This window comes from Musa acuminata, chromosome BXJ1-11 (genome assembly GCF_036884655.1).
Source record: "Musa acuminata AAA Group cultivar baxijiao chromosome BXJ1-11, Cavendish_Baxijiao_AAA, whole genome shotgun sequence".
In the NCBI taxonomy this organism is placed as follows: Eukaryota; Viridiplantae; Streptophyta; class Magnoliopsida; order Zingiberales; family Musaceae; genus Musa; species Musa acuminata.
In genome coordinates, this window is record NC_088337.1 from 33,525,989 (window position 1) to 33,552,472 (window position 26,484).

At 36.7% G+C, this 26,484-nt stretch overlaps 1 pseudogene across 1 annotated transcript; it reads left to right on the forward strand.

Moving 5' to 3' along the window:
- On the forward strand, positions 1-25,056 carry LOC135597823 (BAG-associated GRAM protein 1-like; annotated as a pseudogene). The gene is made up of 18 exons (XR_010481422.1): positions 1-436; positions 2,100-2,169; positions 2,356-2,453; positions 3,401-3,476; positions 9,706-9,834; positions 9,912-9,958; positions 10,394-10,517; positions 10,614-10,730; positions 14,411-14,440; positions 14,524-14,623; positions 16,192-16,298; positions 18,705-18,830; positions 18,909-19,013; positions 19,855-20,001; positions 20,140-20,193; positions 23,435-23,498; positions 23,616-23,677; positions 24,718-25,056. The product of XR_010481422.1 is annotated as a BAG-associated GRAM protein 1-like (transcript).
- Positions 25,057-26,484: the final 1,428 nt, after the last annotated feature.

Here is a 26,484-nt window from a genome sequence, read left to right on the forward strand (position 1 = left end):
TCGTCGATAAATTAACGCCGGTTTCGCCGTCTCCCTGCTTTCAACTCGTCCGTCTCCCCCCCAGGAAGGAACAAGAGTGCGCAACGTATGCCCCGCGCCCCCTCCTCGTCTCCCCTAGCACCTGTCGTCGCCCGTTCTCGCACCTCGTAACCCTAGAATCCCCAGCTCCGGAGCAATCGATCCTCACGGCGGCTCCTGTCCAACGACCTGGGTGGCGGCCATGTATGTCCATCTCTCATTCGGCTTCCTCTTCCCCTCGTCGTGGGAGATCGTGGTCACCGTCTCCGCGGCGCTACTCGTGATCGTGTTCTACTCCCTCTGGGGAAATTTCCCCTCCGGCGGCAACGGAGGCGAGGACGAGATGCCACTTGGCGGGGACGACCCCCCGTTGGCCGCCAGAGAGCTTCTGCTACGTCAATTGGTTGTTAAGGACAAGGTTAGTCGAATCGAGCCGGTCTCTTTGTGCGTGTCTTTTTAAACCCCGATGATGATCATAAGATGCACACTTTTGTCCTTTTTTTGTGATGGAAATTTTTTGTTTCGATGATCAATTAACTTATTTTGTTTGAATGGATTCATAAGTTGGTTGGTTTGAAGTTATTGAGACAGTAAATATGAAGAGGCTGTGATGATTCCACATAATGAGTTGCAGAGCCACGACCTCACAGAAAGCCGGCGAGTCTCACGTCGCCGAGGTGTCTTTTTGGGCCCATCTCAAAAAGACAAAACCACGATGCCCTTCATCAGACTCGGTGGAGATGTGGGGTACAAATACCCTATGGCTCTTCGACTGGACCCGCCCCCGAGAGCTTTTCTTTTTAATTCCAAATTTTACCGTGTCTTCGCGGACTAAGAAAACCCCCAATTCTGAGTCATTATGCGTGGTCATTAAATAATGGAATTGGTTGATCTAGGTATGACACCGATTTATGACCTGCGAATTCTTTTTTAACCAATGATGGTGTATCTTCATGCTAGCCTTATGACTTTGGGAACCTTCCGAAAACATGATTTCTATTTGTTTTCTCAATTGGTAACTGAACCTTTTGAGTGCCATAAGCTGTAAGACCAGCTTGAGGGCCTCTGTTGCTCTTCTCTGAAGAATGCAATAGGGAAAAATAAAATAATATTACCCGTACTTGCTTCATTAATTAATGATGAGAGCAGCAACAATGTCGAGGACTAGCGTCGGAAGTCGGGGAGAAATGTGAAGTTGCATGGGTGTGTTTATATATAAGTAAGAGTTACATTGTTCCCGGTTGAGCAATTTATAAGCGCCCTTGGTCTTTTAAAGTTGAAATGAGACAAGGAAAGAATGATAGGTCATCTGGTAGGTTGTTGCAGTAAATGATGTAATGGGCATATGGCCAACCTACTCTTGATTTGGTCTAATTCAACTTTTAAAGGTCTAAGGGCAACATAGTCCTTTCCCAGTAACAGCAACTTATAGGTTGCTTCACTCGGAGCAATATTACTCTCCCCGTATTCACTTTTTTATTTTCCTTCCTTTTTCAGCAGTCAACTTGCTTGTATAAGCATGATGGTGAAGTACTATGCTAATAACATGTGTCGATCCTCGTAGTCCTTGTCAGCTGATATAACACTGGAAGCCAAAGAACATTTAGGTAACGAACACCGAGAAAAGATGCTGTGTCTTCAAGAACATTAGAGAATGCTTTTTGTATTTTTAAGTGGAATGGTCCATGTATCCCTCCCTATATGTGGGACTAGAGCTTTTATCTTCCAATTATTGGTTTGAAACATAGATTGATGATTAACATATCCTTTTCTGTCTTATATATTTAAGTGGTCAGACAAGTTTTGGTTCATAGCATTTTGTTAATTTGTGTCTTCTTTCTGGCTTAAGTTTGTCATTCACTTGCTTGAAATTAAATGGGCTTTAGATGGAGCTTCTTTGATGTTCCTTTTTCTTGCATTCTCCTGATTTGTTCTCGTTAGGATGTTGTTTGTAAATTTTTTCTTTATGATTTTCACTATATAAGATGTCTTAAAGGGATAATTCAAGTTTTGTTGGGCTTTATCAGCTGCTTTGCATATAAAGGTTTGATAAAATATTTTTTCATTTGCTTGACATGCAGTTGTCCACTTATTTTGTAGATGAGCCATATTAAAGTTGATACTCAAGGTACTCCTGCGTATGTAGTCAAGGTACTGTTTTTTGGATATTATAAACCTCCTGAATGGGATTGAATCAGTATGTTCTTTTGCAAGTCAAGGAGACCAACTATTTGGCATGTGAAAATCTTGGAGTTTATTCTGGATCATTTAGTATCATGCTGTTTAATATTATTTTCTTTCATTTTGATATGAAAATATGGAACCTTTGTAATTCAGCTAGAGCTATTGGCTGCAAAAAACTTAGTTGGTGCTAACTTGAACGGGACATCTGATCCTTATGCAATAATTACATGTGGTGAACAAAAGCGATTTAGGTGCGTATGTATTTTATATTTATTTACCTGTAGTGTTTGTTTGACATTGCTTGAAACTAAAGTGTATTGAGATTAGTTTGTGATGTATATTTGTTAAGCTTTTGGCTTTTAGTTTGTTGAGGTAGCACTTTCATGGTTATTTTTCTGTCATAGTGGAGACAAATGGTTACTTATGAGTCATGTGAACAAAGAATATGTTGCTGAAAAAAAGGATCCATTAAATAGAAAAATAACTTAAATGTACCAACCAAACAGACTGTATTTGGACTTTTGCTGACTGATCTGATCTAAATTGGGCTCCATGTTCTAGACAGATTACACCCTTTAGCTGCATTGTTTGTGAGTAGTCAAACTTATGCTAGAATGAGATCCATAGTTTCAGTCACTTATTTTCTCTTCATCCCAAAATCATACTTGAGAATTCTTATATGCCTACCTGTCGCAATATATAAACTTCCCCCAACAGTCAACTTTATCTCTTTTTTAGTTTCTTCAACAGTTCTTATCCTTATTAAATTTAACGCAGAGTTCTCAGTTATTTTTCTTTTTAATGTCTTTTTTGTATAGTTAAGTGTAATTTTGATTTTAGGACTCTGGGGCTTAGAGATACATGGAGAGGAAGCCTTAGTGTCATGATAAAGTTACTCTCATGACCTAGGTGACCATGGTTTTAGTCATAGAAATAGTATCTTTGATTGCAGTGACAAGACTGCATACATTGGTTTCTCTCCGGACACCTTATTGACATGAGCTTTGTGTAGTGTGCCAGCCTTTTCCAACTTATTGAGATACATAGGATTATTGTTAAAATACATATGAAAGTCAAAAAGTTAAGAGCCTTTTCTTGAGTTATAAATATTTATTCTCTAATGCTCTTGTATTATTGTCTTTGAGTTGTGACTTATATATATTTTCCATTCAAGTTCAACAACTTTTATGTTATGCAGCTCCATGGTTCCTGGCTCAAGAAATCCAATATGGGGGGAGGAATTTAATTTTTTTGCTGATATACTTCCTGTTCAGGTTGTTTTAGGTTCCCGTATCTTCAAGTTCTTATCCAATCATGTTAATTGAAAATAAATTAATGAACAGTAGTTGGCATCTCTGGACCCTTTCTACAAATACCTTCTGGCCTTTTGTGCTGATTTATATTGCTGCAATTTACAATTAAGTAACTTTTTAGTATATGCATTTTGTTGCAGTTAACACTTAAAACGACATTTCAGAAGTTTTAATCTTTTGTAGTATGTTTGTACAATTTACAGGATGAAGTTTATAGTAACTATTTATATGTTATATGCTAAAACGCTACTTGTTGGATTATAGCATCTTGGTTTAATCATATTCGTGAAGTTTCGAAGATACTCCACTCAAATGATAAAAAACTCGATCAGACCAGTCCATACTGACTGGTATCTACCGGTCTGGCTAGAAAATGGGACATGGACTGAGCGATTTTGCCCTTTTTGGTTCATACAGTGCTAGCTGGTAACTATATATATGTTATATGCTAATACGTTACATGTTGGATTATAGCATCTTGGTTTAATCATATTCGTGAAGTTTCAAAGATCCTCCACTCAAATGATAAAAAAAACAATCAGACCAGTCCATACTGACTGGTATCTACCAGTCTAGCTAGAAAATGGGCCATGGGCTGAGCGATTATGCCCTTTTTGGTTCATAACAGTGCTAGCTGGTAACCCTACCAAACCAGTTACTGCTTGGTTCTAATGAATAAAACCAAGGATACTCATTACTCGTTTTTCTATATTTTTTAAGTTTTTGACAGTTGTCCTTTTCTTCTCTTTCTTTTTTCTTCTCCCTTGATGCTCCTGTATCCCTTGGTTTCTTTCTCTTGATATCACCCTCCTTTCCTTTGTTTCTTCCTCCTTGCTGCCTTGCTAGTGGGTTAACATAACTGCCATGGTGTCCCGTCTTTTCTGTCCCAATACTTCACTGCTCTGTCGCTGTGCCATTGTCGCCCCACTGTGTCACTGCTCCACCACCTCATCACCTGTTCTGCTATGTTGCCGCTTCCTCCTTCCAGCATACCGCCGCCTCCAATGCTCTTCCTCCTTTTTCCTTCTCCTGTTCTTCTTTTGCTCCCCCTCTCTTCCTCCTGTTCTCCTCTCCTTCACTCTCTCTCTTTTTGTTGGCCTGAGCCAACCTGTACACTAGCATACCATGTGTTGGTACATCAATACATACCGGATCCTTATCAGCCTGAGCTGGGATTGATATGGGACTAGGACTGAAACTTGAAACATTGTTTGGCAGTTTGGCTCAGCATTAGATAAATAAAAACAGTTCTTCTGCATGTTTAAGAGTAATCATGTTCCGTAAAACAATCTCTATGCTACCAGGCAGATGCTCACAATGTAGTTGAACCATCAAACTTTAGGAATCTGTATTTAGTGGATTTATCACACCATCTTATTATCATGCTTTTGCTAGTAGGAAATATCATGAGAACAGAAGGTCTACAGTGCTTCTAGTCATGTTTGTTTTGCCAGATGCATGCTCACATAAAAGGTTCTTTTGATATACTTGGAAACCTTTTCTATTGTATTTCTATTGCTTTATGGTGAAGATATACTAATTTTAAGAGCATTTAAATGAAAATTTTGAGAGAACCTTGAAATATTAAAGCAAGCAAGAATACTTTCTCCCAGCATAACACTGGAAGAATTCACTAGCCATTCGACTTAAATGACTCGCTATTATGCCTTCCTCTTTTTGTTGACACCTCGCATAGTTTTTGTAGTGCTCATCTTCCAAGCAATATGTTAGATGGAATACAGAATTACAGATTATGGAAGTAGTAGTCCGGAAGCATTTTATGAAAGTGCTTCTTGTTATGTTCTAGTGCCACGTAGGTTGAAAATTGATTTTGTATAACTAGTCCTTGATACCAATGATCTAGATAGTGATGTGTATCGGTTGTTTAAATAGGCACCCGGGCGCTCGCCTAGGTGCTCGAGTGAGGCAAGGCGCGGCTCGAGCACCTCAAGGCTTGCTTAGGTGACGCACTTCAGTGAAGCGCCACTTGGGCACTTGCTTGAACCTACATGTCGGGCACCTCGAGTGAGCGCTCGGTTAAAGAAAAGCTAGATTAGTTGGTTCAATTGAACCAACTAAGCTAAATAACTTTACTAAAGCTACGCACGCAAACCCAACACCCCCTCGCACGACCTCGACCCATTAACCCTACTTTGTGCATAGCCGTTGCCTCTGTCACTACCGTTTCCTTTGCCATCGACGCATAGGACCGACGCTTCCTCTGTTGCCGACGGATGGGTCCAAATGTCTAACTTTCGTGCGCAGTTCCCTTTGTTGTTGTTGCTTTCGTGTGCATCTCCTTCCATCGTCGAGGGAGAGGACCATAGCTTCTTCTGCCACTGACAGACACATTCGATTCTACCCATGATGTCGTTGTCCGCAGCTTCTGCCGCCACCGCTGTCGCTGTCTAAAGCTTTCTCCATCATTGCTACTGTCATTTGTAGCTTCCTCCGTCGTCGTTGCTATTGTTAAATAAAAAAATAGAAGAGATACAACTCAAAAATAGTACTATTTGAAGATTCTTCTTGAGGCCTATGCCTGTCTGGAACAATCTTGCAACTTGGTAGACTGCCTTTGGCTGACCAGCATTAGCTGCAGCAAGAAATAATTTGCAGGCTCTCTAAATCCCTTTTCACACCAATGCCCTTAAGATACAACACACCTAGGTTATAATAACCACCAGGCTCCTTATTTTCCACAGCTTTCTCAAAATATTCCTTTGCCTGCAAGAACAAGTTAAAATTGAAGAATGCTAATGACTATCAGTAAAATTCAATTAAAAAAGGTTAATAAGCACTAGAACATAGTAAACCAAGATTTCTTGTCAAATTAATATTCTTGAACTCAAGCCCACTTGTACAACCTGACTTCAGTGGAGAAGGATCTCAAAAGCTTGGTAATTTAATCAGACCAACTGATAAAAAAAAAAACACAGTTATGGAAAGCAAAAGATACAGTTATAGCAACATGAACATACCACAGACTATCCAATTCAAGACAAGATTTTCAACTAATGTAAGACACACAGATATGACAAAGACAAAGAATCAACAAGCTTCCTCTACCACTACTGTTGCCGTCGGCATTTTCCTCCATCGTCGCTATCGTCGTTCGAAAGTTTCTCCGTCATCGCTGCCCTCTCCTTCTCCACTTTCCACCGTCGGTGACTCTTTTCTCCCCTCTAACTACTGTTAACGGTGGATTAAATATTATTTATTAATTATATTATATATTTTTTATATTTTAATATTTCAGAGCATCTCGCTTCGTTGGGTGGGTGGGTGCCTAAGCAAGCGCCTAGCGCCTGGGGCATTTTGGGACCTTGGCACCTCTTGGCACCTATCACTTCTTAAATCACTGATGTGCATCCTTTCCGGCCATTAAGTTTTTTATTTTTACTAATCTAGGTATGTTCATGATCAAAGCGATTTCCTTCCCAATTTCCAATTCTTTTCTCACCATGTCTCAATAACCTCTTATTTGTCCTATACACAATTGCCCAAAACCTTTTTCCTTTTCTAATGCTCTCATGTGCTGAGAAGGTGTGAGAGTTTAGTAAATTGTAAAATGCAATTGTTATGTCTAATGGAGGGTCATCAGACCCTTTCTTTATAGTTAAATAACCAAGCATATTCTGGAGTTCGGTTCATGTTTTAAGGTTTTTCCTCGACTGGTACATGCTGTTATTTTTTGTCTGGGCATGAAACGGGATGCAGATTACCGCTCTTCGGGCGGTTTGGTCTAGTTTTTTTTAAATTTATTTAAAACATGGACTTAGGGTTTTGGCGCATGCAAGTAATGAACATCATGGCTTGCATCGCTGCCTACCCACCGCAGCTGTTGACGAACATCCACTACTTCTACTACCGACCCTCCTTCTCCTCCTCCTCCTCCTCCTCCTCTTCTTCTTCTTCTTCTCGTTCTCTCCGCATCCTACTCCTACTCCTCCCCTCTTCTACGTACCATGGTACATACCGGCACACTGTGTCAGTATGGACCAGAATCATATCAGTCCAATACTGGATTCTAACAATAAAAAGAATATACCTCACTTTCATCTCAGTATGCCCTGTTAACTTTGGCTATTTAGTTTCTTCTGATAAATTATTTTTCTAACAATCTTTTAATCTTAATCAGTTTTTTTGGCTCTTGGATTGTTTTTCACGTTGTTCCATATCAGTATTTGATTTTTCAACCTCTCGACGATGTTGAAACTGTCACTGATTTAATTAGCTGAACAGAATTTTTATTAGATTGGTTAATCCTTCAGAATTGACTCTCCAAAATTTAAACAACATATGCAGATTTAGTTAGAATATAAGAAAGGAATTTGATGCCTGTTATTGCCCTTTGATATGAAATCATTTTGATTTATTTTTGTAAGTTTAGGGTATTTTTTTTGCAAATGCCCTCTGTTGCTACATGGAAACATCTATTACAATCGTTCGTAAGTTACTAAAATTTCCCAATGAGTAGAAAAAGGAAGCCAAATAAAAGAAGGAACAGGACAAATCTTAGGTATGATTGAAGATTCTCAAGGAAAAGGAAGGAGATAAGTACTGTATTTGATTGATGATTTCATCTCTATGAGAAGGTTTTTCATGTTATTAAAATGAAAGTGTATAAATTAGATATATCATAAAAAAGAAGTAAATTCTCCAATCAAATTCAGAAATCTATTTTTTTTTGGAGGAAAGAGTAGATGATCTATTTGCATTGATGTAATTATAACCTTTTCTTATTTTTGTATTTTTTTTCTTGTGCATGGGTCTATAAGAGGAAAATGAATTATAATTGAACATTAAAGAATGATAGACCGTATGAAAAGTTCTTTTCCAAATTATGTGTGTGTGGTATAAGGGCACATGTATTTTTCAAATACTATGATTCTATTGTTCATATACGAGGCATGTGGAGATGTGAGGTTTTCGTCCTTGGGAGTTATTTCTTGAGCGAGAGTGAGTCTGATGGATATCTCTTCTTTTACCTAATATCTTTCACTATTATTTTCTCCCACCCCTCCCCCTGTGCTCTCTCTCTCTCTCTTAATGTCTGCGCTGCATCACCTTTAATGGAGCTTTTTGGTGAGGAATAACCATCGCAGCTGGCCCCGAGTCATTCTGAATAATGGTTCCGCTCATTGTCTGCATGATTGTGTTACTTGCAAGTTTGGCTCACATTTCTTGTGGCAACTAGTAAATCTCTTTAAGCATTGAATTGTGATCTTAGGTGCAAACTTCGTTCAGAATTGAGATCAAATTTTGCAGATTGCATAAAATGGATTGTTATTCTTGATTCCTCATTTATCAATTGGTACTTGTGGCTACTAGGAACTTTGTATTCACAATTTTTTTTTAAATGGCAGTCATTTATGTATTGTCCACACTATCTTTGAAAAACTTGTTCTTGTTCGAAATCCCAGCACATGTTATAGTATGTTAAATAATCTTAAAATCAATTGTTTAATCGAGCTGATTGATTGGTCTGTTAGCATGTGTTGGTCACTCTGCTTTTCTTGGTATTCCAACGTTGATTTATAGATATGTAATCTGAGTTTTGATTTTTTGTGTTAGCATCGCTTTGCAGTTCTGGTTCTGTTAATAGGACTAATTATTTAATAGGTTCTTTGGTTGCGATTTCATGCTTTTATTCCCTTTTGTTCACTGTATGCCACCTTGTTATATAATGTTAAAATCTTTAAGGAGTTACTTAAATGATTCCAATCTTCATATATCTGTCAAGTAAGTTATGGACAGATTTTTCTTTTTTTTGCTTAAAATGGGTTAGGTGGTCTTCCATCCTAGCTGAAATTGCTAAAAACAAACTAGTCAAAAGAATAATTCAGCTAATTTTTTTGGTCACTTTTTTAGTTATTCTCTTTTTTCACTTGGCTTTTGCTAGTTTCTGGTGTCACACTTTGTATTATCTTCATCTCCATTGTAGAGCTCCAGATTTTTGGAAATGGATGCAAATGTTCGACTACATCGATTCAACACATTGAACTTTGTGCTAATTGAAAAAAAGTTATACACTATGTTGAGATGATGAAATTTATTACTGAAGGATACTGTTTTCCTTCAAACTTACTAAAAAGGCCTTAAGCTTGGATTCTTTATTACAAATACGATATGGTAGAGTAATTGCCTACTTACTGTCTTTATTTGCTTTGACATCTGTAATAATCTGCAGATTATTGTAACAATATATGACTGGGATATAATATGGAAAAGCACTGTTCTTGGATCTGTTACTGTTCCAGTTGAAAGTGAAGGTCAAACTGGAGCGCTTTGGTACACTTTAGATAGTACATCAGGACAGGTAACATTGTAAATTTATAAATACTGAATAATATGTCAAGATATTAACAACTTCAACTAAAATATTTTCTTCCCCAGGTCTGTCTTCATATTAAAACAACAAAGCTACAAGCAAGTTTTGCCAGGTTATTTATTGCTTTTTGCTAATAAGCCTCATGGTTCTGATTTTTGTTTTTGTCACAATAATTTTGGAACATGGAGGTAAGGTTTCAAATACTGGTTGGCCCAGTACGTACTGAACGATATATATTGGTTTGATTGTAGACCGATATTTGACAATATAGGTCAGTACTGGTTTAATTCTTTTTATCCTTATTGATACTGGGCATTAGAAGTTGATATATCGGTGCCCTTCTATATCATTCTTGTGCTACTTTTTTTCTTTGTTAGTGTAAAACATGGTTCTTGTGTTACTCTTTTTTAGTTTTTTTTAAAAAGAAGATTGCTGGTCTTGAAATTGGTCAATCGCTAGGCATTTTAGCTGATTCTGAACTCTGAACCTCTGTCCTAGCTAGATATGAAAGATATATTGTCTTATCTGCCAAAAATATGTGGTTCAGAGCTTTGAATGGCTATGCTGGAGCTGATGCTCGAAGAAGATTGTCTTTGGATCAACAAGTCCCTACCTTAGTCCATCAAAAACCAGGGCCTCTGCAGACCATATTTGAACTTCCTCCTGATGAGGTGAACTTTTCCATTAATGTAATTGGCTAAATACTTACATTTGACTGAAAGCTATTAACATGAGTCACCTGATGGAGTCTTATTTCTTTTACTCAGGTTGCTGACCATAGTTATTCATGTGCTCTTGAAAGATCTTTTCTGTACCATGGACGTATGTATGTGTCTGCATGGCACATCTGCTTCCACTCCAATGTATTTTCTAAGCAAATAAAGGTTAGCTTACCCACCTTATACATTTGCTTCCAGTTTTCGTGCCGCTAAGCAATTTGTTTTTTCGTACTTCTCTTCATGGTTCTTTGCCTGTTTGATAATTTTGGAATTTATCATCCTTGTGTAAAATGTCTAATCGAACTTACATGGACTAGTTGATTAGTTGGTTTTGGAAATAATAATCCTTGTTTCATTGTTGGTTATAATATTCTTTAAACTCCACAATTTTTTTGCTGGAGGTTTAATCAATTGAAGGCTATATCACTATGCTTCTTAGTTATGTGGATATTTTTGTTTGTCCACAAATGAGCTTATTTCTTACACACTGAATTGGTATTTTGTCATTTGGCTTTAAAATTGAACTTGTTCTATTTGTGTGTAAATGTATCAGTTATTCGTTTGTTATTAGCTTTTCTCTTTGCTACTTGTGAGTAATAGTGGCTTTGTAAATGCTATCATAATTGGATGTTTTTGATAATGAATTGGTTGAAAGGCTTCACCACTGAATTATTCGTTTTTAGCTCTTCATGGAAAAATTAAGGTCATATGGTTTTGTCAGAATTAAAGACAATATTGAGAGTGTGTGATAAATCACCTTAATTTACCTATCTCGAAATTAATTGTGAAATTTACCATGATATTAATTATTAAATATCTATCAAATATTTCCAGCTTGATGTAATAGATATGTGGCTTTGGAGTTTGGAGTATTATTGGCAACATTGCAAGGCAACAAGATGCAAATTTTAAATGAAATTGTATGGTCTTTATCAATGCTTAAGCATCTTGGTTTTTGTACAATTTGCAAATGAGGATGAAGAATATGGGGGAAAAATAGATATTAGATAGGATATTCATACTAAAACACTAGCTAAAATTTGATGCATTTCGGAAAATTGTGTAAGTTCGTTAAATATAGAGGTCTGGTTTAAACTGAAAATTTTCTCAACTTAGAAGACTAATCTGTTATGTTGGGGTTTCAAGGATTGTAGTTTGAACTTTGAAGTTTGAACCATGTCATGACATCAAATATTAGCTATTGGAGACGCATAATTGTTGTTCAGCAAATATTTTAACATAGTAGCTTTTGCCTATCATTACTGAGCCTTTCATGGTGTAATGTATCACTGGGAAAAAGAAAAATCTAACATCTTTAACAAAGTTAGAAAAGGAGAAAAAACATGATGTAACAGAATGCTAGAAAAATTTCTGGTGTAGATTCCCGAATTCCCCTTTGGCTTCATCTGTTGGTGGTGCTGGTCATGTCTTCCTTTGATTCAGATGAGCAGCAAGGTGGCCGTTGGTGATGAGATTTCATTTGAGACACTTACCCTTTGCATTCGCTCCTTGGTTTTCCTAAGTCTCAAATATATAGGTTATACAAGGAAAATGAAAAGGACAACCAGTACTTTGTAGCTCAAAATGAACATTTCACACCTTTGATGTGTTGCATTGTTGTTGAGGCTATTACAAACCAATACCATATGAAACCACTGGGTCAAAACACCTGATATGAACTTGAAACGACCTGATCTCACAGAATGTTGATCGAGGAAATGGGGTTGTTGGATGGTGGAAAGCACCAGGTTTTGTTTTGGCTAAACTACTTTGTTTGGTTGCTTTTTTAGGGAATGTATAAAAATCTTTATGCATGCCTCCAATGAAGATGCAATATTTTGTAAGAACTTTATTTACCACCAATGGAATACAAGCAGGAAACATATACATCAAAGCGTCATCTGTTAGCTTGCACCCTCTTTAATAGCTCAGTTACCAATTAACAAAACTGCATAGGAATGAAAACATAAGCACAAGATGTCAAAACCAAGGTTTTGAATAGGAACACAAAAAAATCAAAATTTTGAGCCCAATGGCCAAAATATATTCCATATTATCTCAATAATGAGGTAAACATTTACTAAAAAATTATGAAGTAACCAGCTGCTTGGTTTTCAGCATAAGACCACCAAAGCAGGGCAACACAGGTTATGCGCCACAAGACAGCGGCAGGTATCTTCAAGGCAAACCATCTATGATGTTTTAAAATTAATCAAAGCAGCAATAGAACAAAGATCCATAACTTTTATCTCCAAGGAACTAATAGATGAGTAACTTAACAAACCTTTATAACTCAGCTGCAGATCCATTTCCCACAATTATAGCTATTTTTAGTTAAAAGTGAACCAATGCCAATCTGTTCAATCAGCATGATGCATAATTAATTTATAATCCCCACAACATTCTGCATTATCAGGTGCCGTGTGCATTAGGCCACAAGTTGAGTTGTGTTCAACCCACAATACCATTTAGCTAACCTGATCATCTGGTTGGGTTGTTTAAGATTTTGGTTAGTTTAAGATTTCTGGTATCTCAGTTGTGTTGGCCTTTGTAGATTCTATCCATTTCATCTTGGATTGGGTAGTAATGAATGTCATTCCGTGGCAACAGGGTGTACCATACTTTCCTTGGCACATTATGTGACACGTTATGCCAATCATCACATCCTTGTGCCACTTGGCAAATTCCTGTGCTAGTTGGCACTGACCAAAAACTGGCCTAGCCATAACATGCCTGACACAAGTTGGCATGATGCATGCTGATAGTTTTTTGCATGGACATCTCTACCCTTGCCAGTTACCACCTGTGCTTATTTAAATTGATTGGTATGCTGCATATGTAGGACAGTTGTATCATCTTTATAAGGTTTCAAGATATGTCGAATATTGGCAATATTCATATGATTTGTACATGTCCTTTGCTCCTCGAATCTATTTGAACTTAGAAGTGCTTTATGAATTTCTTCTAATCATCTGACTGGTTTTTATGTTTCTTATTAATTTCCATATATGATGATTATAAATCATATATGCTGATGAAGCATAAAAATATACATGTATCAGTTGTCATGTCCGTATTGTGTTGTGTGCTACTCTTACAAGATGTCATGTTGGTGTCTTTTGTAACATTTTGCTTTTTATCTATATTTCATAGGTTGGTTTATGATAACTCCTAGTCAATTTGATTTCAACCAGAACATAATTTAACCGGACACACATGGTTTAACAATATAAAGTGTATGATATATGTAATATGATTTGGGATCATTTTTATAATTTTGATCTCTTGTTTTTTAGCTACACAACTCGAGTAACCCAACCGAATCTAGTTCTGCTTGATCCAGTTGCTCTTCAACCTGGCCTCACCCAAATTTGATTAAGTTTAAGAATTGAGAATATGCAACACAGTGTCAGTCCGTGTTGGGTTAGGATTTACCTTTACCCTGACCCAACATACTTGAGCTACATCTTCTACATTTTATATGATGCATTATTATGCTATTATTTTATTTGTGGAAAAATAGATTTTTTAATTAAGATTTACTAGCATTTTGAATCTCATGTCCAGTGAAATTTATTGTGTTGTGGACCCAATATTCTTATTTTCTTGAGGATTTACTAGTGTTTTGATTCTCATATCCAGTGAAATTTATTGTGTTCTGGATCCTATTCATATTTTCTTTAGTATCCCAAAACACATTTATGTCTGATAAATTTGTAAAATTTTTACTAACTCTTATGGCAATAGGATCACTGATATTAATTGTAGACTCATACCCTTATGTTATTTTGCTACAATTTCCATTACACACTAATTAACTATAAATAGTTAATTTCTATTCCTAGGTGGTTATTTCTTTTGGAGACATTGCTGAGGTACGTTGGTTATTTTTTGCAACTATGTTTTATATTGTATGTAACTATGTATGCATTCAATTGTCTTTGCTATTAGTATGCAGATACGAAGAAGCCAGCATGCAGTTATCAACCCTGCAATTACAATAATTCTTCGAATGGGAGCTGGTGGACATGGTGTGCCTCCTCTAGGAAGTCCAGATGGTTGGTGATACTCTATATGGCCTTAATTCTTTTTTCATATGCTCTAAAGGTTTCATGTCTTAGGCTTTTGATGTGTACCATCTATGAAATATTTGGAGAACCATCACCTCTTACTTATTTCTTTGGGTACTTATCAAGTATATATATTATCATTCTAGAATGATATGACTGTGACTGCATAAAGATTATTCTATTTTATACATCTGAGTTGTCCTATATGAAGATAAGTTGTATTCAATGATTTTAGAAAATAGGCTGTTGGAGTATGTAGTGAATGCAATGATTTGTAGGCATGACTAGCAAAAATCTGAAACAAGTGACATTTCGTTTGTCCCATTCCATGCCTTATCTTTTTCCCTATTTTCTCATTTGGTTTCGGGAGAAATTAATGGTAGTTCTATTGCTCTTCGATACCCACAATGTTGGTAAAAGCCCCTTTAGTTAATTAACAACTGAGAATTCTCCTTTACATGCCAAGCCAATGCATCATGGTCGGTTGCTCTTTAGGTAGAGAACATTCAGATTTCCTCAAGGTACTTTTATAATAATTGTTGACTCCTGGAGGAATTTGGCCACTTGAACTAGTTACCACTTGATTGTTAGATAAAGAAACACCATCACAATTATGCTCCAATTCATCTTGGTGTTTCCATGTGTTTCCTGTAAGATTACAATTCTTTATCATATTTTCCCATTTGGTTTCAAAATTTTACACTGATTGATGGATAATTCATCTTGGTGTAAGAGGGTTATCCATTTGAACATTTTTATTTACTGAAAGTTGGATTGTTTAAATTGTTTTAGATTGGTAACATGGACATGCGCTCATAAAAGGCAATAATTTTAAATTCTTTAAATTGTCATCATAATGCACATTCAGACTTGGATTGTAGCATATATTATGCATATACATAGTACAAGAAGTATTCAGTTTTTACAACTAGTATTCTGTTAATGTGGGAGGCTCATGTCTCAGAATGAACAATAAATTTGAATCTATGTGGTATGCTATGAGTCTGTTCTTCATTTCTATGTCAAAATTAGTTATGTTCCAAAAGTCAATGCGTGAGCCTGCATGTACTGCAACGATGCATGAATGACCATGTTTGTAGTATGCATTGCACACAGAACTTTCCTTTTTGTTTGATGTGTCAATTACATGAGTTCTAACTTCTTAGGACCATTTTGGATAATCAAAGTTTCCTCTTTATGGAGTAGCAGTCTAATCATTGAAGTAATATTCTACATGGATTCATCTACTTGAATATAGCTATACTTACCAATGCAAAAATCTTGTTGTATTTCAAATCTGTTAGTTGATTTTCCAATTGTTTATCAAATGAAAGAAAGAATATTATGTGATGATAGAGATTATGGCTACCAAAATACTTATCCAAGTTTTTCCTTTGCTATACCTGTTTGTTTTCTCTCTTATATGCTGTTAGTTGTTCACAATCTTAAATGATGAGTACCTTCTTTAACATCTTATTGCAACTTTTATTTGATTAGTTTTATTTTTTAAGATCCAGGTAGAAATCTAAACTGTTCTGCCATTGTCCATTATGCAGGGAGAGTCAGATACAAGTTTGCATCATTTTGGAACAGAAATCATACTTTAAGAGCTTTGCAACGGACAGATAAGAACTTTCATGCATCAATAGAAGCTGAGAAGAAGGTACTGACCCTTCAACTTAGCTTTCTGGTTCCGCTGGCTTTTTACTTTTATGTTGTATTTTTTCTTAACCCTGAGCAGGAGGTTGTCATTGACTTACTTTGTGTGATTCTTGTGGATAACATAAATTGTGTACTTTTGTGGATCATATGAGTTTTTAATCTAAATATTAAAAAAAAAATGTAGCTTATAATCGATATTAAAGCGAGTCATGTGAATCTTTAGTCGAGAGTGGTTACATTACTTAGCTTTCTTTTTTCTTTTCATAGCTACCCTCATATTTTTTCCCTTTTAAATCCAAACATCAAGAAGTGGTAACAAGTCGGGTATTTGATAATTATTCCAATACTAGTAACTATTTGATAAATATTAAGTAGTGGTACTTATTCAGATATTCAGAGATTAAGCGTATCAGATAGGCATGGAGAGATGAAAACCCTCAACCACATTGTTATCTCTACTTTGATGGAAGTCTGTCTAATTGATGTTAAAGATTGGCAAATGTAATTTATTCACCAAAATGTACCTACAGCTATTTGTGAAAAAAACTATAGACATAATTATTCTTATTAAATTCACTCTTTCCATTGCAAAGTTCTAAAATCTTACAAAAGTACTTTTAAGCTGTCAACTCTGGTTTGGTTTTTTTCTATAACATGTATATTTGTGAAAATATAAATGTTAGGAATTACAATTTTCAGGCGGTGAACAGGAGCTTGTAGTTGACTATCTGAAAATCTAGTTGTCAATCCTGATATGACTGTTTCTGTGAACAAGTTGCAGCTGCTGTATGATTTTAAATTTTCTTTTTATGCCTTTTAATATGTATATGCTCAATTGTGACAGTGGAAAGCATAAGGGAAGACCTAAAAAGGATGGGATATCAGTTTATGCCAAATTAAGGACTTGTCCAATATAAAACAGCAAATTTGATTGTTGTTTAAGGGAGAAATTACTGGCTTAGAGGTTTACAACAGTGCTAACTTTCTAAAGCAATTTGAACTTTGAAGATCAAGTTGCTTAGTCACTGTGAGAACAAAATGGAAAATATATAGTGAGGTACTGCCAAACATGAAATGTTGTATGTAGTATGTACTAATACCTTTCGGGCATTGTACAATCTCTTCCTGTGCCTGATGACATGCCTTCATGCTTTGGTTGCCACGTCACAAAATTTGGCCTACTCATATGTCGATACATACTGCATGGATTAGCATGGCACATGCTGAGATGACCAATACAAATGCATGTCGAAAATCACGACAATTCATGCAAATAAGAGAGCAAAAGGAAATCAAGTTAGTCGAAAACTATAGAGTTAGTAGCATAGATTATAAAAGAGAGAGAGAGTGTGTAGGTTAGGGAAGAAAGAGCAATTGAAGTTAGGAAGAAAGATGCCTTGCCATTAGCAAAACCTAAACTTCTTCATTGGCATAGACTCCTTTTTTAGTAGATTCAGTGATCGTGCAAGACCTTAATCATGAATCTTACAGTAAGAAAAAAAGCTGTGGGCAAGTTTTCCCCCTTTCTAATATATAATCCTATTAGAACTCCGGAAACTTGCATCTTATTTGCAACATGACTTTTCTAATTGTAACTATCACAAGTTTGATTAAAAAACAATTGGTTTTGTCAAACATCATGTTTTATTTTTAATTTCAACTGTACCAGTCGATACAGATTAGTATTTCAATTGCTTCTAATCCAGTTTGAGATGCTGTTTCTGCCTGGTAAGCTCACTGTGTTGGGCTTATCAGGTGGTAATCCAATCGCCTGATCCTGATACTGCAGTCACTTTTTTATTTTTTTGCAATCCCAATTCTCGATAGCTATATTAGTTGTTCTCTCTCTCTCTCTCTCTCTCTCTCTCTCTACCTTTTCCTTATCCCCCCAGGATAATCAGTCCTGCTGCCTCCTCCCAACATGGCCATCTCCTTTTCCTCCTTTAGTAATCATTGCCACCACCACCTCCTTGTGTTGCTTCCTTGTCCTCCCCTGCCTCTTCCTCTCTCTCTTCTCTGGTCCAGATGATACCAACCAGTTTCCGACCCATACCGACACTCAATGTGCCGTTTGGTACTGTTGGTCCAGTTATTGATCGGTATTAAACTTCACTGAGATTTGAAATCTTGCTAGACATCATAATGATGGTTTATAAACTTCTTTCGTATGAAAGACATGTTTACATTTTGATTTGTGGCAGAAAACTTCTCTTATATTTATGGAGTTGATGATGTCTTCTAGTATTCTTTCTTCATAAATTATGATTTGCTTTGAAGTTTGAACGCTATGTCTTAATATCTTAGGATTTCCCATTGTTTATCTATGTCTTTGTTATTTGTGATCCTGCACTTGTTAGTCGTTGGAAGCCAAAACTGTTACAGCTGGCTCTTTGACTTGGAAACACAGGAACGTGCACACAGCAGCTCTGTGAGAGATAGTGGGAGACAAATAGAAGTTCCAAATGAGAGTGTTGTCGAGACTGGAAAGTTCCAAGCTTTTATAAACGAAGAAGTTCTAGTTGGCATAGTCAATGTACACTGGACTCATCCTCCTCTATTATATTCTTTTATTCCAAAGATTTAATAGATTCTGTTAATTGCTTCATTCCAGGAAAATTTCCCCTGCACAGCAGAGGAGTTCTTTTCTGAATTGTTGAATGATGACTCAAAGTTTATTGCTGAATATCGTTCAGCAAGAAAAGATACCAATCTGAGTGTAAGTGAAATATCATTATATAGTTGTCAATCGCTTTGTGGTTCTTTTGAAATTTGAACTATTAGTATTCAATTTACATTTATACTGGGCATAAAAGGGAGCGGCCTAGTGCACAAGTCTCTTGTTAAGTGCAATATGGGGATTGTCAGGACATGCAGCCTTGTCCCTGCAAGCTGTGGGGTTATTTGCATTCTGGTCACCCAGGTTGTGGAAGGAGCAACCTTAATGAGGTGGCAGCTCACTCTATATGCTGGATCTAGTTGTAATTTAACTTTAGTTCCAACTGCATCAATTTTATTGGAAATCATATGAGCTTGCTCTATCAAATGACCATTGTGTAGAACAATAGTTATATGAGAATAATGCATTTTTTATTTTAAGTAACAACGACTGATGTTTCACCCCCTGCCAGCTGTCCTTTATTGGCTGCCCAGTTTTTTACCATGTTTTCTTGTTATTGATGATTTTCATGAAATGCCTACTTGGATAACTCAGGAAACTTTTGGTGTTAATAGTGTCTTTTTCTTTATTGTTACTTCAGTTATAACTTCATCAGAGGCTTAAGCCTTGACCTTTTTCGGTTGAAATCCATTTTTATAACGTCCATAAAAGATTTACTTATTGTCCAGTCTAGTGGCCTTGGATTAGTTTTAGCAAGCTTGGAGCAATATAGATCATGGTTGAAGTTACCACCTGCGATGTCGATATCAATGATTTTTTTGTTAATATAAATGAACACAGTAAATTCAGTGGGTCATTTCTAAATGGCAACTCCATATGCCTCAGTGATGATTTTTCTTACTTGAAATAATCAGACATTTTGCTTTTATGTCTTTTGCAGTTGGGCAAGTGGCATGTTGCTGATGAATATGATGGTCAAGTCAGAGAAATAACCTTCAGATCATTGTGCCATAGCCCCATGTGTCCTCCAGACACCGCCATGACAGAGTTACAGCATGTTGTTCTGTCCCCTGATAAGAGAACACTGGTATGTTTGGTTCACTCAATCTCATGTAGTTTCTTTTTATTTTTTAACATTAGCTTCAAATGATTTACCCCAGTTTTATTATTTTTTTCATGCAAGTATGCAAACTCCTTTTATAATTTCAGTTCCTTTTTGCCTTAGGTCTTTGAGACTGTGCAACAGGTGCATGATATTCTATTTGGTTCTAACTTTGAGGTGCGTACTGAATCTCAGCTGTTTTCTTCTTAATGCACTGTGAACAGAAGAGAACTGAGTTCCTTTTTCAGTAAATTATTAGTTTTCTTATCTCTGACGGGGAAACCTATATGCGCAAAGTGGAAATGTTTTTTATGTATGACTTCTGAAAGGCAATTCTCATTAATTATATGGTATTTTCTGAGACCAATTTAATTGGAAGTAGTTATCTTCAGACAACTAAACACATATAGGTATCCTGTTGGGTTCTGTATGATAGAAGGTCAAGTCAGTCAACATATCCAACAAGGTCTTTTTACAAAGACGGAACAATGCCTACTTTATTTGGTCAGAATGTCTGAGGTTTGTCATGGAAGACCTTCATGAGCATTTGGTCTCATATATTAATTGGTATTAAAAGTTTAAAATGGAGTCAACTATGTGGCTTTTATGGATAATTTTGTTTTCAAGATTTTAAATTTTGTTTTGTGACCCGAATTAGTCCCTGGCAAGATCAGTATTGGTCTGATATGCACTGTGCCGTTGTATGGTCGGCCCAATGATAAACAAGGGAGAGAAGAGAAGAGGAGAAGATGAGCTCTATTGATAGTCAACAGCCATGCTTGTGACAGCTATCTAAATTAAGGAAAACATGTCTCAAACCGGATTGGGGGAAATTGCCTGGTACAGGTGCTGGTTCCCTCTCGGCCAGATTATATCTCGTCTGTGCAATATGACCAGTTTTTCGAACTTCGTTGTCCCTTTGTTTTGACAAAATATTGACCTAAGTTAAATTTGTGTTTATTAGCTTTCAGCTGAGGCTATAGAAATTAATGCTTCTATGAGAGCAATTATTCCAAGTTCATTGTACATTACAATTAGTGCAGGAGTTGAAGCCCATGATTTCTGATGTGCCACATGATTTTGTTCTCTACCTAAGATTTACTCCAGTTATAATAATGGACCACAATATAATGCAACGAGTTGCAATATTTGTATCCGGATGAGTGTAAAGATCAATAACCTATCTGATTAGTGCATTACTAGTATATAAAATGACACAGCTACCCATGTCTTCTGATACCATTTAATAAAACAATAAAAAACATGTACTAATATTGTTCCATATGTTTTTGATACTTGGTCAAACCAGTAAGTACCGGTTGGTATGTACTAGTCAGACTGAATTATTATGATCCTGATTTCAATTATATTGTTGTTACAAGCACTTATCAGACATTTGAGAATGGGAAGATGGGTAGTCTTTTGTGATAGAAAGAAACTTCACATTCTTATTTTTTTTCATGTACTAGTTTCAAGATTTTTTGCTGTAGATTTGGACATGATGTTTATCAAACACAATAGATTACATCAAGGTTCGCCGTACCGTACCGTACCGGCGTTTCGACCCGGGCTCGGTACCGGTACGGTACGGTATACCGCTCGGTACACCCAGGTGTACCGAGCGGTACACTCACATGTACCGAGCACTGTATGCTGCTACAGTGTTACTATACACTGCTACAGTACTCGGTACGGTACGGGGCGGTCTGCGTACCGCTGGCCTGTCGGACCGGTATGTACCGCCCGTACCGGGCGGTACAGTCGGTACGGCAAACCTTGGATTACATCAATATTTAGGCTGCACAAATGGTGGTCCTTTAAAAACATCTTGAATGTCATGAGAACTAATTGATTAAGCAATTATGGAAGCTGGAAAGGGCAGCTAGAATCTGTCAGGTAAAAAGATTTATGAAGTTGCACACATGGGTCCTTTGGCAATTTAGAATTCATCTATCAGCATGCTTTTCGCTCACTTGGATTATTTGCACAAAGTTGTTGCCAGAAATATTTAGACTGTACTTTTATGGTGGCAAAATATTCATCTTCATGGATTATGAAACTTGTCTTCACTGGTGCTCCCAAGTTCTACTTCTTTGAACTGGCATATATGACACCATAGTGGAATTATTCTAAGTTCTTAAGATCAATTCTCATCACAGGTATTGGTTTAGATGACATTGGACATGCTGGGGTTGACTATACTCGAATCATCCTCTCCAGACCACTAAATCCCATCTGGTCCCCAAACCTGAATCCAATAAAAATACAATACCATTCTCAACCTATGTAAAGATTGATTACATCTATTTTTGCCCACCCCACCTGTGTCAAATTTTGGGGTTATATGTAACTATAATGGTATATGTCTTAGTTACATTTGCAATATAATAGAGAAAATTATTTATATGCAATTGTCTGTGCTGGTGTTTCCACAAAGCAGGATGGCTAAGGATGGGATTGGTTTGTTTTAGGATGGCGTAACTGATAGTCTGATACTATTCCAGCCCTAGCTGATCCTATTTTTGAAAGTCATGCTCCAACCCTGCCTCATGCCCCCAGTCAAAATTGGTCAAACTTGACCTGTTTACTGGATCAGTCTGGGGCAACATCTCCACCATGACTGGTTAGCCTTAAAATTGCCAAAATATACACTGAGAAAACAGCCATTATATGTTATCTTGACATATTATAGTAATAAATAAACGTCATTGCCCAAGTGTTCTTTTTCATTCAAATTATTTTATTTAAATTTCATTGATGGATGAGACATTTCTGTTCGACAGGCAATTGAAAAACTCCAAATCACATGGCTGGCTTAATGTTAGCACAAATAAGAATCTGTGAATAGACATAGATGGTGCTCATAATTGCTCTGTATTATAATTTAAGTAATTTGGAAGTTATGACAAGTAAAATACATGAGTTTAATATTAAAAAGGCTCCATGTGCATTCAAGCCAAGTTAATTAAAAAGAGGTTTGGAGTTAGGAAGTTTTAGCATGACAGGACCAATTTGAGCAGATGGTCGACCACCTTCTTGTTGTCTTGTAGCAGTTAGCATTTTTGCACTGGCATGCATGTGTGATGATGACGTATGCAGAAATTTATAGTTGTAAGTTACACTGATAGTAGCATGCAACTTGTAACCTTTTGACACCTAAAATATGGTACCTTTGAGTTCATCAGAACACTTTTCATCAGAAAAGTTCATTTTCTTAAGCAGAATATATTGGAAAGGATGCTCTTTTTAACTGAGTTAATTTGTTTTACTGGTTTGGTCCATGCGAGGAATCTTTCGGCTTATCTTGCTTAATAAAATTGCATCTTACTGTTGATCTTATTAGGTTTTATCACTAAGTGGACTCTCAACTAGATCTGCAGAATTGTATCTTTGAGATGTAATTTATAATGTATTTCAGGTACATTGTAGGTGGTCAATGAATACAATCTCAGACTCTTCCTGTACTATTGATATCCGAGTTGGTAAGTTGCTAGTCGGTGTCTCTATCGTTTTCTCTGATTTTCTGCCTTCTTTTGTTGCTGTTTTGCTTCATGCAAAGCCAAAAAACGTTAAAAAAAAAACATAAATGTCTTTTTCAGGTGCACATTTCAAGAAGTGGTGCATCATGCAGTCTAAGATAAAAGCTGGAGCTGTTGAAGAGGCATGTCATCATATTGTGATTTATACTTCCTACTTTCTTGGTTGTGATTCTAGAATAATTTACATTCAATGTTTTTAACTAGAACATTCTGTCTGTGTCCAATGCCCCATCTTGGATTATGATAAGAAGGGTGCAGTGGAATGATTAAACAGAAAAACAACAAGACAAGGGAAAGAAAGGGTATATCAGGCCCCACAGACCATAATTCAAATCATAATTCAATTCGCAATATTCATGATAAAACTGAAATCCTAAATCAAGGCCAATGTGAAAAAAATAACAAATTAATCAAAAGTCAAATCAACTCAAAATTTATGACATCCTAAATCCCTAATATCTCCTAGTCAAATTATCATCTCAAAGTCTTCATAAAAAAATACTACATAAATCCCCATAAACTTGAAAAAGTCCCTTCGATTTCGTCAAGTAGACTAAATTTGAAAATTGACTATATGTTTTCTGAAGCTAACTTAATAAATATGAGTGAGCTAAGACTCAACTGTGAGTTTGACCTGCATGAGATTATAGGTAGCCCGACACACTGTGTAGCATATATACTTCAATTTAAATGGTCTGCATTAAATATGAAACTTCGTAAAATGTTCACATAAATGGTTATCATGTGTATTTTACTTTTGGCAACTCTGGTGGCAGGTATTCTTTTTTTTTTTGTCGCATTTTGATCTCCAATAATTTATGTAGCCTTGTCTTGACCAATTTTTTGCTGTTTGCCAACCATTCTATTGGAAGTTTGTGCTACTTGTTTATTTTCAACATATATTTGAAGATACATATATTTGTGGTGCAGATTCTTAAGAATAGAAACTTCCACGGTCAGATTTAATTTTTTCAATTACTATTAACCTTGCTTAGGAAATAACAGTGGACTTCTTTGTGTAGTTACGATGCAAAGTATTTTGCTACATGAAAGAGTTTCTTGTTTTCCTCCATGGTTTCTCTTCGCCGAATGAATTAAATATGATATGCACATGTTGAAATCAGCACATTGTTCCATTTTGATGTAATCTTTCGTTGCACAGTACAAGAAAGAGGTGGCACAAATGTTAGAGATTGCACGCACATATCTTGGCAAGGCAGGTTCCAGCCAGGAAAAGGTCGAGGCATCAGAAACTCCATTAGCTCTCAGTTAGTCGAAAGTAATGGGTCAGATAACAGGTCTGCCTACTTACAGAAAATTGCGCCTCTCAGCGGGTTCCATTCTTTGTCATTGTAACTGTAACATGCACAGGAATCTATGCTTTTTGTTCATGCCACCCTTCATGCAAGTGAAATAGTGGTGTCTTCTTTTATACAGATATGAGCAAACTTTTGTATAATGTTGATTTATTATCAAATACAGAGGACTCTTTTTCTTTTCATTTTTTCCCTTACAAAGTGTGACTTCCATCACCGTTTGTCACCCGCGATGCTCAGAAGTTTCTTCAACTGCTGCAGCATGTCATTTGCGGGCATTTTTTGTTATGAATTGTCTGCTGAGTTGAACCTGTCTGTACAAACAAAACAATTTGAGAAGAATGAGGCTATTGTTGCTGCACTTGTAGATCTATCTAACATGATTGTGGCCGTTTATATGATCAGTACAGTCTAAAGCTATCATCATCGCTTTTCTTCTTGACGGATTAATTGTACCTGCAGGAAAATTCAACGAGATGTCTTCCCTTTCCTGCTTTCCGGTAAAGCTCTCATTCTGTGATCGATGGAATATTTGCTGTCTTTTGGGTCACACGGGGCAGCTATACTCTTCTTGGAGGTGAAGTCCATTTAATTACAATTACGCTGGTAATTACGTCCGACGGCAAACGGTGGTAAGCACTTAAGAGGGAGACTTTTATTCGCTGGTCAATATTTCATGTCGCATATTATCTAAAAAACAAAAATAAATATAGTTATAAAATATTTTCGGATCACTTTTCAGATTTTTTTTAAATTAAATAAATTAATAGTTTAATGGTGCGATCGTCGATGACGAGCTCAAGTCAATCTCTCGAAGCTTAAGTTAGGATGAAGATGAAAAATGGAGCCTTGGGCAAATAGTAATTAATCTTGGTAATAGTAAATTGTTGGGTTTTATAGTAGGTTGTGCCAAAATAAATATTTTATTTTACAGCATGGGTAGAATATTTTCTCTCGAATTCTTTGGTGTTGTTATACTTGTTGATGAAATGATGTGTCGTGGCTGATGAGTTAGCACGGCCTGATCTACGGGTCGATGTCGGAAGTCTTAAACTGGTTGCTGAGATCGGTTACGCCCTCAGGATGGGGTGCTGATGCCAGAATGTTGATTGACATCTCTCGATCGAGGTACCGGTTGGCGACTCTCCGTCGGGATGATGGTTGACGACTTTCCATCAAGATGGTCGTAGCTCGGGGGGTGATCGCTTTCCTATACAGAAGGCCATCGTCGAGTGATTGTCGACTTTGACCTCTCAATGAGTAAGTCAGTGCTTAGTTGGTTTATTTTTTACCTTTTCTTGGGCCAGATGTCGGCAAGAAATTTTTATATTACTATACGAGGATCGATCGTACGCGTTGCGTTGATTGCGACGGTGGCTAGGCTAGGCACGGTGGTGGCGGTGGCGATTGCATGGCGTTGCCTGTGACGTGGTTCGAACCCAAAATATAACTTATCAATACTCATATGACTGTTTATGCCGTTCGAGCGTCGTCTTTCTTATTGACTAAGCAATCCCATCTCTTCAACGTTCTAAGGTGGAAAGCTGAATCGCAGTTGACAGCGTGATTGACTAAGTGAATATTCTGTAGCAACCCAACCCGATCCGTCCACG